Source organism: Pimephales promelas, chromosome 2 (assembly GCF_988280905.1).
Source record: "Pimephales promelas chromosome 2, fPimPro1.hap1.1, whole genome shotgun sequence".
Classification (NCBI taxonomy): domain Eukaryota; kingdom Metazoa; phylum Chordata; class Actinopteri; order Cypriniformes; family Leuciscidae; genus Pimephales; species Pimephales promelas.
The window spans coordinates 32,231,868-32,246,399 of NC_142770.1; the positions used below are offsets into that span (position 1 = coordinate 32,231,868).

A 14,532-nucleotide genomic window follows, 5' to 3' on the forward strand; every position below is an offset into this window, starting at 1 on the left:
TTGGCCCTTTATCGCTGCTCACAGTTATATTTATATTTAATATAAAGCCGGTGGCACCGCCACCTTGGTGCCTTTAGGGTTATTCTGTACGACGTGTAAAAACGTAACCCCCGCTTTGACTATCAAAAAGAAGTGTATTGTAGAGCTTGCATCAATGCGGACTCGATGCGCTGTGCGCTGTAACTCCATGTGGCTTTAAGCGCATCATTCTCCACTCGGGATGCGCATAAGCGTTTTGTGCCACACTGTACTGAGCCTTTCATATCATAATGCAGTGACGCAATGACAGATTATTAATTGCCTTTCTTGTTCTGTTCCATCTATTATATGTTGATAATAGATAGGACAGAGCACTCAAAACCTCAAACAAAGCACTAAAAACTTAAGCTGTTTGCTGTGTAGTCTGAGAATGAGCTGTTTGATTTGCACCCTCTTCCTCTTCACTGTCCTCCATAAAAAACAGCTATTCAGGTCCATGTTGTTCTAGAAAGTTTGTATGTTGCTGCCTCAATTAACATCTCTGCTATACATTTAAAACATGGCTATATCTAAAATAATTTATCTTTTTGATTTTTGTTATCTTGTTTTTCATGAATATTTTACAACAATACAAAGAGCAATGTGTATTTTCCAATAATATAGTTTGTAATGGCTTTTTTGTCATAGATTATAATCATATATTTTTTGGATTTGTTATTTATCTTTATAATGAAGTTGTCTGTATTAAGTAGATTGTGTTTAACACACACAAGAGTGATTTATTAGTTCAACACATAGTTATAGAAATTCTACTTTATCTAAAAAAAACCCTGCACTTTATACACACACACACACACACACACACACACACACACACACACATAAATACATGTAAATAAAAATACCAAAAAAAACCCATCAAATGTGTTTTTAGTCAGAGTATTATTTTATACAGAAACAAATATTTGTAATTCAGATAAGAATGAAGTTAGTGTTTTAAAATCTTAAGGAAAACAAATATATTGAAATATAGCACATGAATTATAAATTCGTTCAACTTCAATTACAAATACAATCTTACTTTTATTTAAAGCAATCTATACATTTAAAAGATGGGGGTTATATGCCTATTTTGTCATTTAAAAATATTGTTATGCAAAATTGTTATGCAAAAAGACAAGGACTTAGAGACAAGGACTTGTAGGAAAAATCACAGCCAGCCACACACACACACATAAACACAGACAACAGCCCTCCCTTCCCCACACACACACACCCATACACACACACACACACACACACACACAGAGAGAGAGAGAGAGAGAGAGAGAGAGAGAGAGAGAGAATCGCAGGGGAAATAAATCCATTCAAACTACAATATCTGACTTTCTGTTGCTCAGAGCGAATGACTTTAAATTGGAAAGTTGATGGGCTTGACGAGAACAATATACGTGGTAAGTTTTGTAACTGTAGGTAAATTGAGCAAAGTTATAACACACTTTATGTGTCCTTTTTTAGTCATAAAATTAATTTCCTCGCCACGGCCAGACCGTTCGAGATATCAAAAATCCGTCCGGAATTGAGCATCCTCAATGTCTTGACTTCATGCACACCGAGTTTGGTTGTGATTGGTAAACACATGCATTGTGATTTGATGTATTTCTCCTAGGACAATTATTCAAACAACCCATAATTCATAATTCATAAATAACTTCCATTTGAACTGTCATAAAACTTAGAGCACGAAAGTTGTTTGGCCTGATGTGATCTATAATTGTACCGTGTTTCATATTAATTCACGCAAGTGTGTTTGATTTATGGACAAATGTTCGAATCCCAGTCCAGGGGGCGCTGTCGAGCCGCCCTGCCACGCCCGATGACCAGCTTCAGCCCGGCCCTGATGGCCATGGGTTCTGACCCGTGTGCAAAGTTTCAAGAGTTTTAGAGGATGTTAAGGCCCCCGAAAATGCCAGAGAAGTCGCACACAGCAAATAAAGGGTTAAAATTAACCTGACAGGCGCCCCTCCTCTCACTCACACAGAGAGACACTGAGAGACTGGCAAAATTCTAAGATTTTCTCTACATTCAAACAAAGATATCTGACTTTCTGTGGGTCCTAGCTAATGAGTGTCAATTAGAAAGTTGTCCGGCTCGAGGAGTACAATATACATACCGATTTTTGTAACTCTAGTTAAAACTAACAACCCCACTTTTGTCAAAAGGTGGTGCTACTGAGCCCTCACCACGCCCGTTTCTGAAACTTTGCACATGTCTACTGGCTAATAAATGTGATGTGTCTGTCAAGTTTCATGCGATTTCAAGCATGCTAAGGGTCTCAAAAGCATCCTAAAAGAATGGTAAAGTTTGATGCGTTGCCACGGCAACAGTTTAAAAGATATCAAGAATCCATTCACAGGTCTACATCTGCCGTATATTTACATTATACAGATTAAGTTTGAAGCAAATCGGGTAAAAATAAAAGGGTGAATTCAAAGCATTTTGAAAGTGACACACTTCCTGCTGCCAGTTGGTGGCGCTATAACTTTGACTCACAATAGTCACATCCATGTGATCGTCCTCTTACAGCGAACACACTGCTGAAGTTTCATCAAGATCAGTTAATGTATGCTGAAGTTATAACACACTTCCTGTTTCACGTTTCTCGCCATAATTTCGTTTCCTCGCCACGGCCAAACCGTTCGAGATATCAAAAATCCCCTCGCAAACTTTCATCCTCAATGCCTTGACTTCATGCTGACCGAGTTTCGTGCCGTGTGTTTGAATTCTCTAGGAGGAGTATTGCACATTCCATTGCGAGCGTTTTACAAACAAACCTCAATAGCCGACTTCCTGTTGGGCTGGGGTTAAAAGTAAGAGTGTGAGGTATAGATGAAACGATGAGATCAACATGTGTACCGAGTTTCATATTATTACATTCAAGCGTGTTTGATTTATGGACCAAGTGTTCGGACCCCCTTCCAGGGGGCGCTGTCTAGCCCCCCTGCCACACCCAGGTACCATCTTCAGCCCGGCTCTGATGGCTGTGGGATCTGACCTGTGTGCCAAGTTTCAAGAGTTTTCAATCCCGTTAAGGGCCCCAAAAGCCGGTAAGAGTCTCAAAATCATCAAAAAAAAGAATTTTAAAGTTTGATGCGTTGCCACGGCAACAGTATCAAAGATATCAAGAATCCATTCACAGGTCTTCATCTGCCGTGTATTTACATTATACAGATTAAGTTTGAAGCAAATCGGGTAAAAATAAGAGGGTGATTTCAAAGCATTTTAAAAGTGACACACTTCCTGCTGCCAGTTGGTGGCGCTATAACTTTGACTCACAATATTCACATCCATGTGATCGTCCTCTTACAGCGAACAATCTGCTGAAGTTTCATCAGGATCAGTTAATGTATGCTGAAGTTATAACACACTTCCTGTTTCACGATTCTCGCCATAATTTCGTTTCCTCGCCACGGCCAAACCGTTCGAGATATCAAAAATCCCCTCGCAAACTTTCATCCTCAATGCCTTGACTTCATGCTGACCGAGTTTCGTGCCGTGTGTTTGAATTCTCTAGGAGGAGTACTTCAAATTCCATTGCGAGTGTTTTATGAACAACCCTAAATAACCGACTTCCTGTTGGGCTGGGCTAAAAAGTAATAGTATGAGGTATATATGAACGATGAGATCAACATGTGTACCGAGATTCATATTATTACATACAAGCGTGTTTGAGTTATGGACCAAGTTTTCGGACCCCGTTCCAGGGGGCACTGTCTAGCCCCCCTGCCACGCCCGGGTACCATCTTCAGCCCGGCCCTGATGGCCGCGGGTTCTGACCCGTGTGCAAAGTTTCAAGAGTTTTTGAGCATGTTAAGGGCCCCAAAAGTGCCCGAATAGTCGTATAAATAATAATAATAATAATAATAATAATAAATATAGCTGCGAGCAGCGATTGCGGGCCCAAGCCGGTGGCACCGCAACCCCGATGCCTTTAGTTACCCAAAGGCACCGGGATGGTGGTACCGCCGGCTTTGGCCCTTTATCGCTGCTCACAGCTATATTTATATTTAATATAAAGCCGGTGGCACCGCCACCTTGGTGCCTTTAGGGTTATTCTGTACGACGTGTAAAAACGTAACCCCCGCTTTGACTATCAAAAAGAAGTGTATTGTAGAGCTTGCATCAATGCGGACTCGATGCGCTGTGCGCTGTAACTCCATGTGGCTTTAAGCGCATCATTCTCCACTCGGGATGCGCATAAGCGTTTTATGCCACACTGTACTGAGCCTTTCATATCATAATGCAGTGACGCAATGACAGATTATTAATTGCCTTTCTTGTTCTGTTCCATCTATTATATGTTGATAATAGATAGGACAGAGCACTAAAAACCTCAAACAAAGCACTAAAAACTTAAGCTGTTTGCTGTGTAGTCTGAGAATGAGCTGTTTGATTTGCACCCTCTTCCTCTTCACTGTCCTCCATAAAAACCAGCTATCCAGGTCCATGTTGTTCTAGAAAGTTTGTATGTTGCTGCCTCAATTAACATCTCTGCTATACATTTAAAACATGGCTATATCTAAAATAATTTATCTTTTTGATTTTTGTTATCTTGTTTTTCATGAATATTTTACAACAATACAAAGAGCAATGTGTATTTTCCAATAATATAGTTTGTAATGGCTTTTTTTGTCATAGATTATAATCATATATTTTTTGGATTTGTTATTTATCTTTATAATGAAGTTGTCTGTATTAAGTAGATTGTGTTTAACACACACAAGAGTGATTTATTAGTTCAACACATAGTTATAGAAATTCTACTTTATCTAAAAAAAACCTGCACTTTAGACACACACACACACACACACACACACACACACACACACACACACATAAATACATGTAAATAAAAATACCAAAAAAAAAACATCAAATGTGTTTTTAGTCAGAGTATTATTTTATACAGAAACAAATATTTGTAATTCAGATAAGAATGAAGTTAGTGTTTTAAAATCTTAAGGAAAACAAATATATTGAAATATAGCACACGAATTTTAAATTCATTCAACTTCAATTACAAATACAATCTTACTTTTATTTAAAGCAATCTATACATTTAAAAGATGGGGGTTATATGCCTATTTTGTCATTTAAAAATATTGTTATGCAAAATTGTTATGCAAAAAGACAAGGACTTAGAGACAAGGACTTGTAGGAAAAATCACAGCCAGCCACACACACACACACACATAAACACAGACAACAGCCCTCCCCTCCCCACACACACACACACACCCACACACACACACACACACACAGAGAGAGAGAGAGAGAGAGAGAGAGAGAGAGAGAGAGAGATAGAGAGAGAGAGAGAGAGAGAGAGAGAGAGAGAGAGAGAATCGCAGGGGAAATAAATCCATTCAAACTACAATATCTGACTTTCTGTTGCTCAGAGCGAATGACTTTAAATTGGAAAGTTGATCGGCTTGACGAGAACAATATACGTGGTAAGTTTTGTAACTGTAGGTAAATTGAGCAAAGTTATAGCACACTTTATGTGTCCTTTTTTAGTCATAAAATTCATTTCCTCGCCACGGCCAGACCGTTCGAGATATCAAAAAAACGTCCGGAATTGAGCATCCTCAATGTCTTGACTTCATGCACACCGAGTTTGGTTGTGATTGGTAAACACATGCATTGTGATTTGATGTATTTCTCCTAGGACAATTATTCAAACAACCCATAATTCATAATTCATAAATAACTTCCATTTGAACTGTCATAAAACTTAGAGCACGAAAGTTGTTTGGCCTGATGTGATCTATAATTGTACCGAGTTTCATATTAATTCATGCAAGTGTGTTTGATTTACGGACAAATGTTCGAATCCCAGTCCAGGGGGCGCTGTCGAGCCGCCCTGCCACGCCCGGTTACCAACTTCAGCCCGGCCCTGATGGCCATGGGTTCTGACCCGTGTGCAAAGTTTCAATTGTTTTCGAGGATGTTAAGGCCCCCGAAAATGCCAGAGAAGTCGCACACAGCAAATAAAGGGTTAAAATTAACCTGACAGGCGCCCCTCCTCTCACTCACACAGAGGGACACTGAGACACTGGCAAAATTCTGAGATTTTCTCTACATTCAAACAAACATATCTGACTTTCTGTGGGTCCTAGCTAATGAGTGTCAATTAGAAAGTTGTCCGGCTCGAGGAGTACAATATACATACTGATTTTTGTAACTGTAGATAAAACTAACAACCCCACTTTTGTCAAAAGGTGGCGCTACTGAGCCCTCACCACACCCGTTTCTGAAACGTTGCACATGTCTACTGGCTAATAAATGTGATGTGTCTGTCGAGTTTCATGCAATTTGAAGCATGCTAAGAGTCTCAAAAGCATCCTAAAAGAATGGTAAAGTTTGATGCGTTGCCATGGCAACAGTTTTAAAGATATCAAGAATGCATTTACAGGTCTTCATCTGCCGTATATTTACATTATACAGATGAAGTTTGAAGCAAATCGGGTAAAAATAAAAGGGTGATTTCAAAGCATTTTGAAAATGACACACTTCCTGCTGCCAGTTGGTGGCGCTATAACTTTGACTCACAATAGTCACATCCATGTGATCGGCCTCTTACAGCGAACACACTGCTGAAGTTTCATCAAGATCAGTTAATGTATGCTGAAGTTATAACACACTTCCTGTTTCACGTTTCTCGCCATAGTTTCGTTTCCTCGCCACGGACAAACCGTTCGAGATATCAAAAATCCCCTCGCAAACTTTCATCCTCAATGTCTTGACTTCACGCTGACTGAGTTTCGTCGAACTTGGATCAAAGCTCTAGGAGGAGTATTTAACATTCCATTGCGAGCGTTTTACAAACAAACCTCAATAGCCGACTTCCTGTTGGGCTGGGGTAAAAAGTAAGAGCGCGAGGTATAGATGAAACGATGAGAGCAACATGTGTACCGAGTGTCATATTATTACATACAAGCGTGTTTGAGTTATGGACCAAGTGTTCGGACCCCGTTCCAGGGGGCGCTGACGAGCCGCCCTGCCACGCCCAGGTACCAGCTTCAGCCCGGCTCTGATGGCCGCGGGTTCTGACCCGTGTGCAAAGTTTCAAGAGTTTTCGAGCATGTTAAGGGCCCCAAAAGTGCCCGAATAGTCGTTAGAAAAATAAAAGAAAAAAAAAAAATATAGCTGCGAGCAGCGATTGCGGGCCCAAGCCGGTGGCACCGCAACCCCGATGCCTTTAGTTACCCAAAGGCACCGGGATGGTGGTACCGCCGGCTTTGGCCCTTTATCGCTGCTCACAGCTATATTTATATTTAATATAAAGCCGGTGGCACCGCCACCTTGGTGCCTTTAGGGTTATTCTGTACGACGTGTAAAAACGTAACCCCCGCTTTGACTATCAAAAAGAAGTGTATTGTAGAGCTTGCATCAATGCGGACTCGATGCGCTGTGCGCTGTAACTCCATGTGGCTTTAAGCGCATCATTCTCCACTCGGGATGCGCATAAGCGTTTTGTGCCACACTGTACTGAGCCTTTCATATCATAATGCAGTGACGCAATGACAGATTATTAATTGCCTTTCTTGTTCTGTTCCATCTATTATATGTAGATAATAGATAGGACAGAGCACTAAAAACCTCAAACAAAGCACTAAAAACTTAAGCTGTTTGCTGTGTAGTCTGAGAATGAGCTGTTTGATTTGCACCCTCTTCCTCTTCACTGTCCTCCATAAAAACCAGCTATTCAGGTCCATGTTGTTCTAGAAAGTTTGTATGTTGCTGCCTCAATTAACATCTCTGCTATACATTTAAAACATGGCTATATCTAAAATAATTTATCTTTTTGATTTTTGTTATCTTGTTTTTCATGAATATTTTACAACAATACAAAGAGCAATGTGTATTTTCCAATAATATAGTTTGTAATGGCTTTTTTGTCATAGATTATAATCATATATTTTTTGGATTTGTTATTTATCTTTATAATGAAGTTGTCTGTATTAAGTAGATTATGTTTAACACACACAAGAGTGATTTATTAGTTCAACACATAGTTATAGAAATTCTACTTTATCTAAAAAAAACCCTGCACTTTATACACACACACACACACACACATAAATACATGTAAATAAAAATACCAAAAAAAATACATCAAATGTGTTTTTAGTCAGAGTATTATTTTATACAGAAACAAATATTTGTAATTCAGATAAGAATGAAGTTAGTGTTTTAAAATCTTAAGGAAAACAAATATATTGAAATATAGCACATGAATTTTAAATTCATTCAACTTCAATTACAAATACAATCTTACTTTTATTTAAAGCAATCTATACATTTAAAAGATGGGGGTTATATGCCTATTTTGTCATTTAAAAATATTGTTATGCAAAATTGTTATGCAAAAAGACAAGGACTTAGAGACAAGGACTTGTAGGAAAAATCACAGCCAGCCACACACACACACATAAACACAGACAACAGCCCTCCCCTCCCCACACACACACCCACACACCCACACACACACACACACACACAGAGAGAGAGAGAGAGAGAGAGAGAGAGAGAATCGCAGGGGAAATAAATCCATTCAAACTACAATATCTGACTTTCTGTTGCTCAGAGCGAATGACTTTAAATTGGAAAGTTGATCGGCTTGACGAGAACAATATACGTGGAAAGTTTTGTAACTGTAGGTAAAATGAGCAAAGTTATAACACACTTTATGTGTCCTTTTTTAGTCATAAAATTCATTTCCTCGTCACGGCCAGACCGTTCGAGATATCAAAAATCCGTCCGGAATTGAGCATCCTCAATGTCTTGACTTCATGCACACCGAGTTTGGTTGTGATTGGTAAACACATGCGTTGTAATTTGATGTATTTCTCCTAGGAGAATTATTCAAACAACCCATAATTCCCAACTTCCTTCTCAAAACTTAGAGCACGAAAGTTGTTTGGCCTGATGTGATCTTTAATTGTACCGAGTTTCATATTAATTCATGCAAGTGTGTTTGATTTATGGACAAATTTTCGAATCCCAGTCCAGGGGGCGCTGTCGAGCCGCCCTGCCACGCCCGGTTACCAGCTTCAGCCCGGCCCTGATGGCCATGGGTTTTGACCCGTGTGCAAAGTTTCAAGAGTTTTAGAGGATGTTAAGGCCCCCGAAAATGCCAGAGAAGTTGCACACAGCAAATAAAGGGTTAAAATTAACCTGACAGGCGCCCCTCCTCTCACTCACACAGAGAGACACTGAGAGACTGGCAAAATTCTGAGATTTTCTCTACATTCAAACAAACATATCTGACTTTCTGTGGGTCCTAGCTAATGAGTGTCAATTAGAAAGTTGTCCGGCTCGAGAAGTACAATATACATACTGATTTTTGTAACTGTAGATAAAACTAACAACCCCACTTTTCTCAAAAGGTGGCGCTACTGAGCCCTCACCACACCCGTTTCTGAAACATTGCACATGTCTACTGGCTAATAAATGTGATGTGTCTGTCGAGTTTCATGCATTTTGAAGCATGCTAAGGGTCTCAAAAGCATCCTAAAAGCATCCTAAAAGAAGGGTAAAGTTTGATGCGTCGCCACGGCAACAGTTTCAAAGATATCAAGAATCCATTCACAGGTCTACATCTGCCGTATGTTTACATTATACATATGAAGTTTGAAGCAAATCGGGTAAAAATAAAAGGGTGATATCAAAGCATTTTGAAAGTGACACACTTCCTGCTGCCAGTTGGTGGCGCTATAACTTTGACTCACAATAGTCACATCCATGTGATCGTCCTCTTACAGCGAACACACTGCTGAAGTTTCATCAAGATCAGTTAATACATGCTGAAGTTATAACACACTTCCTGTTTCACGTTTCTCGCCATGATTTCGTTTCCTCGCCACGGCCAAACCGTTCGAGATATCAAAAATCCCCTCGCAAACTTTCATCCTCAATGCCTTGACTTCATGCTGACCGAGTTTCGTGCCGTGTGTTTGAATTCTCTAGGAGGAGTACTTCAAATTCCATTGCGAGTGTTTTATGAACAACCCTAAATAACCGACTTCCTGTTGGGCTGGGGTAAAAAGTAATAGTATGAGGTATAGATGAAACGATGAGATCAACATGTGTACCGAGTTTCATATTATTACATACAAGCGTGTTTGAGTTATGGACCAAGTTTTCGGACCCCGTTCCAGGGGGCGCTGTCTAGCCCCCCTGCCACGCCCGGGTACCATCTTCAGCCCGGCCCTGATGGCCGCGGGTTCTGACCCGTGTGCAAAGTTTCAAGAGTTTTCGAGCATGTTAAGGGCCCCAAAAGTGCCCGAATAGTCGTTAGAAAAATAAAAGAAAAAAAAAAAAATATAGCTGCGAGCAGCGATGGCGGGCCCAAGCCGGTGGCACCGCAACCCCTGGCTCCTTTAGTTACCTAAAGGCACCGGGGTGGCGGTGCCGAAGGCTTTGGCCCTTTCATGATTAAATGTTAAAACGGCTTGCCATAGTCTGTCATTTTGACTAGTCACAATTATGTTACAGATATCTTAAATGATAATACAAACTATCCAAAATGTAATTACGACTAGACAGAAAGACATTGTTGATATCTACAATGTTAATTTCCGGATAGGCAAACTTAGCTTTTAAATGTTAAAAGGGCTTGCCATACACGGACGTAGGCTCAGAGAGAGTATTCAAACCAAAATATCTGACTTCCTCTTGGTCTGAGCTAATGACTATGAATTAGAAAGTTGTCTGGCTTGAGGAGTACAATGTATATAACGATTTTTGTAACTGTAGATAAAAATAACAACCCCACTTTTGTCAAAAGGTGGCGCTATTTAGTCCCTGCACCATGCCCGTTTCTGAAACTTTGCACATGTCTACTGGCTAATAAATGTGATGTGTCTGTTGAGTTTCATGCAATTTCAAGCATGCTAAGAGTCTCAAAAGCATCCTAAAATAATTTCAAAGTTTGAAGCTTTGCCACGGCAACAGTTTAAAAGATATCAAGAATCCATTCCCAGGTCTACATCTACCGTATGTTTACATTATACAGATGAAGTTTTTCATCTGTTTTTCATCATTATACAGATGAAGTTTTTCATCTGTTTACATTATACAGATGAAGTTTTTCATTCATATTATTACATGCAAGCGTGTTTGATTTATGGACCAAGTTTTCGGACCCCGTTCCAGGGGGCGCTGTCTAGCCCCCCTGCCACGCCTAGGTACCATCTTCAGCCCGGGCCTGATGGCTGTGGGATATGACCTGTGTGCAAAGTTTCAAGAGTTTTCAAACCCGATAAGGGCCTCAAAAGCCATTAAGAGTCTCAAAATCATCAAAAAAAAAAGAATTTTAAAGTTTGATGCGTTGCCACGGCAACAGTATCAAAGATATCAAGAATCCATTCACAGGTCTTCATCTGCCATGTATTTACATTATACAGATGAAGTTTGAAGCAAATCGGGTAAAAATAAGAGGTTGATTTCAAAGCATTTTGAAAGTGACACACTTCCTGCTGCCAGTTGGTGGCGCTATAACTTTGACTCGAAATAGTCTAATCCATGTGATCGTCCTCTTACAGCGAACACACTGATGAAGTTTCATCAAGATATGTTAATGTATGCTGAAGTTATAACACACTTCCTGTTTCACGTTTCTCGCCATAATTTCGTTTCCTCGCCACGGCCAAACCGTTTGAGATATCAAAAATCCCCTCACAAACTTTCATCCTCAATGTCTTGACTTCTTGCACACCGAGTTTGGTTGTGATTGGTAAACACATGCGTTGTAATTTGATGTATTTCTCCTAGGACAACTATTCAAACAACCCATAATTCTCAACTTCCATTTTAATTGTCGTAAAACTTAGAGCACGAAAGTTGTTTGGCCTGATGTGATCTATAATTGTACCGAGTTTCATATTAATTCACGCAAGTGTGTTTGATTTATGGACAAATGTTCGAATCCCAGTCCAGGGGGCGCTGTCGAGCCTCCCTGCCACGCCCGATGACCAGCTTCAGCCCGGCCCTGATGGCCATGGGTTCTGACCCGTGTGCAAAGTTTCAAGAGTTTTCGAGGATGTTAAGGCCCCCGAAAATGCCAGAGAAGTCGCACACAGCAAATAAAGGGTTAAAATTAACCTGACAGGCGCCCCTCCTCTCACTCACACAGAGAGACACTGAGAGACTGGCAAAATTCTAAGATTTTCTCTACATTCAAACAAAGATATCTGACTTTCTGTGGGTCCTAGCTAATGAGTGTCAATTAGAAAGTTGTCCGGCTCGAGGAGTACAATATACATACCGATTTTTGTAACTCTAGTTAAAACTAACAACCCCACTTTTGTCAAAAGGTGGTGCTACTGAGCCCTCACCACGCCCGTTTCTGAAACTTTGCACATGTCTACTGGCTAATAAATGTGATGTGTCTGTCGAGTTTCATGCGATTTGAAGCATGCTAAGGGTCTCAAAAGCATCCTAAAAGAATGGTAAAGTTTGATGCGTTGCCACGGCAACAGTTTCAAAGATATCAAGAATCCATTCACAGGTCTACATCTGCCGTATATTTACATTATACAGATGAAGTTTGAAGCAAATCGGGTAAAAATAAAAGGGTGATTTCAAAGCATTTTGAAAGTGACACACTTCCTGCTGCCAGTTGGTGGCGCTATAACTTTGACTCACAATAGTCACATCCATGTGATCGTCCTCTTACAGCGAACACACTGCTGAAGTTTCATCAAGATCAGTTAATGTATGCTGAAGTTATAACACACTTCCTGTTTCACGTTTCTCGCCATAATTTCGTTTCCTCGCCACGGCCAAACCGTTCGAGATATCAAAAATCCCTTAGTAAACTTTCATCCTCAATGCCTTGACTTCATGCTGACCGAGTTTCGTGCCATGTGTTTGAATTCTCTAGGAGGAGTATTGCACATTCCATTGTGAGCGTTTTACAAACAAACCTCAATAGCCGACTTCCTGTTGGGCTGGGGTAAAAAGTAATAGTATGAGGTATATATGAACGATGAGATCAACATGTGTACCGAGTTTCATATTATTACATGCAAGCGTGTTTGAGTTATGGACCAAGTGTTCGGACCCCGTTCCAGGGGGCGCTGTCTAGCCCCCCTGCCACACCCAGGTACCATCTTCAGCCCGGCTCTGATGGCTGTGGGATCTGACCTGTGTGCAAAGTTTCAAGAGTTTTCAAACCCGTTAAGGGCCCCAAAAGCCGCTAAGAGTCTCAAAATCATCAAAAAAAAAGAATTTTAAAGTTTGATGCGTTGCCACGGCAACAGTATCAAAGATATCAAGAATCCATTCACAGGTCTTCATCTGCTATGTATTTACATTATACAGATTAAGTTTGAAGCAAATCGGGTAAAAATAAGAGGGTGATTTCAAAGCATTTTGAAAGTGACACACTTCCTGCTGCCAGTTGGTGGCGCTATAACTTTGACTCACAATAGTCACATCCATGTGATCGTCCTCTTACAGCAAACAAACTGCTGAAGTTTCATCAAGATCAGTTAATGTATGCTGAAGTTCTGACACACTTCCTGTTTCACGATTATCGCCATAAGTTCGTTTCCTCGCCACGGCCAAACCGTTCGAGATATCAAAAATCCCCTCGCAAACTTTCATCCTCAATGCCTTGACTTCATGCTGACCGAGTTTCGTGCCGTGTGTTTGAATTCTCTAGGAGGAGTACTTCAAATTCCATTGCGAGTGTTTTATGAACAACCCTAAATAACCGACTTCCTGTTGGGCTGGGGTAAAAAGTAATAGTTTGAGGTATATATGAACGATGAGATCAACATGTGTACCGAGTTTCATATTATTACATGCAAGCGTGTTTGAGTTATGGACCAAGTTTTCGGACCCCGTTCCAGGGGGCGCTGTCTAGCCCCCCTGCCACGCCCGGGTACCATCTTCAGCCCAGCCCTGATGGCCGCGGATTCTGACCCGTGTGCAAAGTTTCAAGAGTTTTTGAGCATGTTAAGGGCCCCAAAAGTGCCCAAATAGTCGTATAAATAATAATAATAATAATAAATATAGCTGCAAGCAGCCATTACCGGGGCCAAGCGCAAGAAGCGGCAACATATGCCAAAATAGCAAGGAGTGGCAGACCAACTGCAGCAAGGAGCAATTAAGGGCATTTTGACAGAACTTTGGGCAAATGGCTAAGAAAGTCACATAAACATTAACTTATAAGATGATTTAATGGGTTATCACTTTCGAACAATAGGTGGCGCAGTTACGAAATAGATGTGATGTGGTCAGAGTGAGGTGACAATGACACATGCAAAGTTTGGTGTCAAAATGTGAAGGCATTGCAGAGATAAAGCCTAAATAGTAATTTTGGCAGCATGCCTACATTTTGATGCTGTGGTATACGAAAACGGTTTTGTCTATCATCGTGCAATTCATAACTTTTAGTCGGCACGGTCTGGAGATGATACGATTCAATTTTCGTGAAAATCGGACAAACGGTCTAGGAGGAGTTCGAAAAAGAAGGTTTTTCAA

General features: G+C 40.5%; 1 protein-coding gene across 1 annotated transcript in view; it reads right to left on the bottom strand.

The window, feature by feature from the left end:
• LOC148997204 (ribonuclease inhibitor-like) overlaps positions 1–14,532 on the bottom strand; it is a 361,305-nt gene that overhangs the window by 51,243 nt on the left and 295,530 nt on the right. The gene's annotated exons all lie outside the window — the stretch shown is intronic.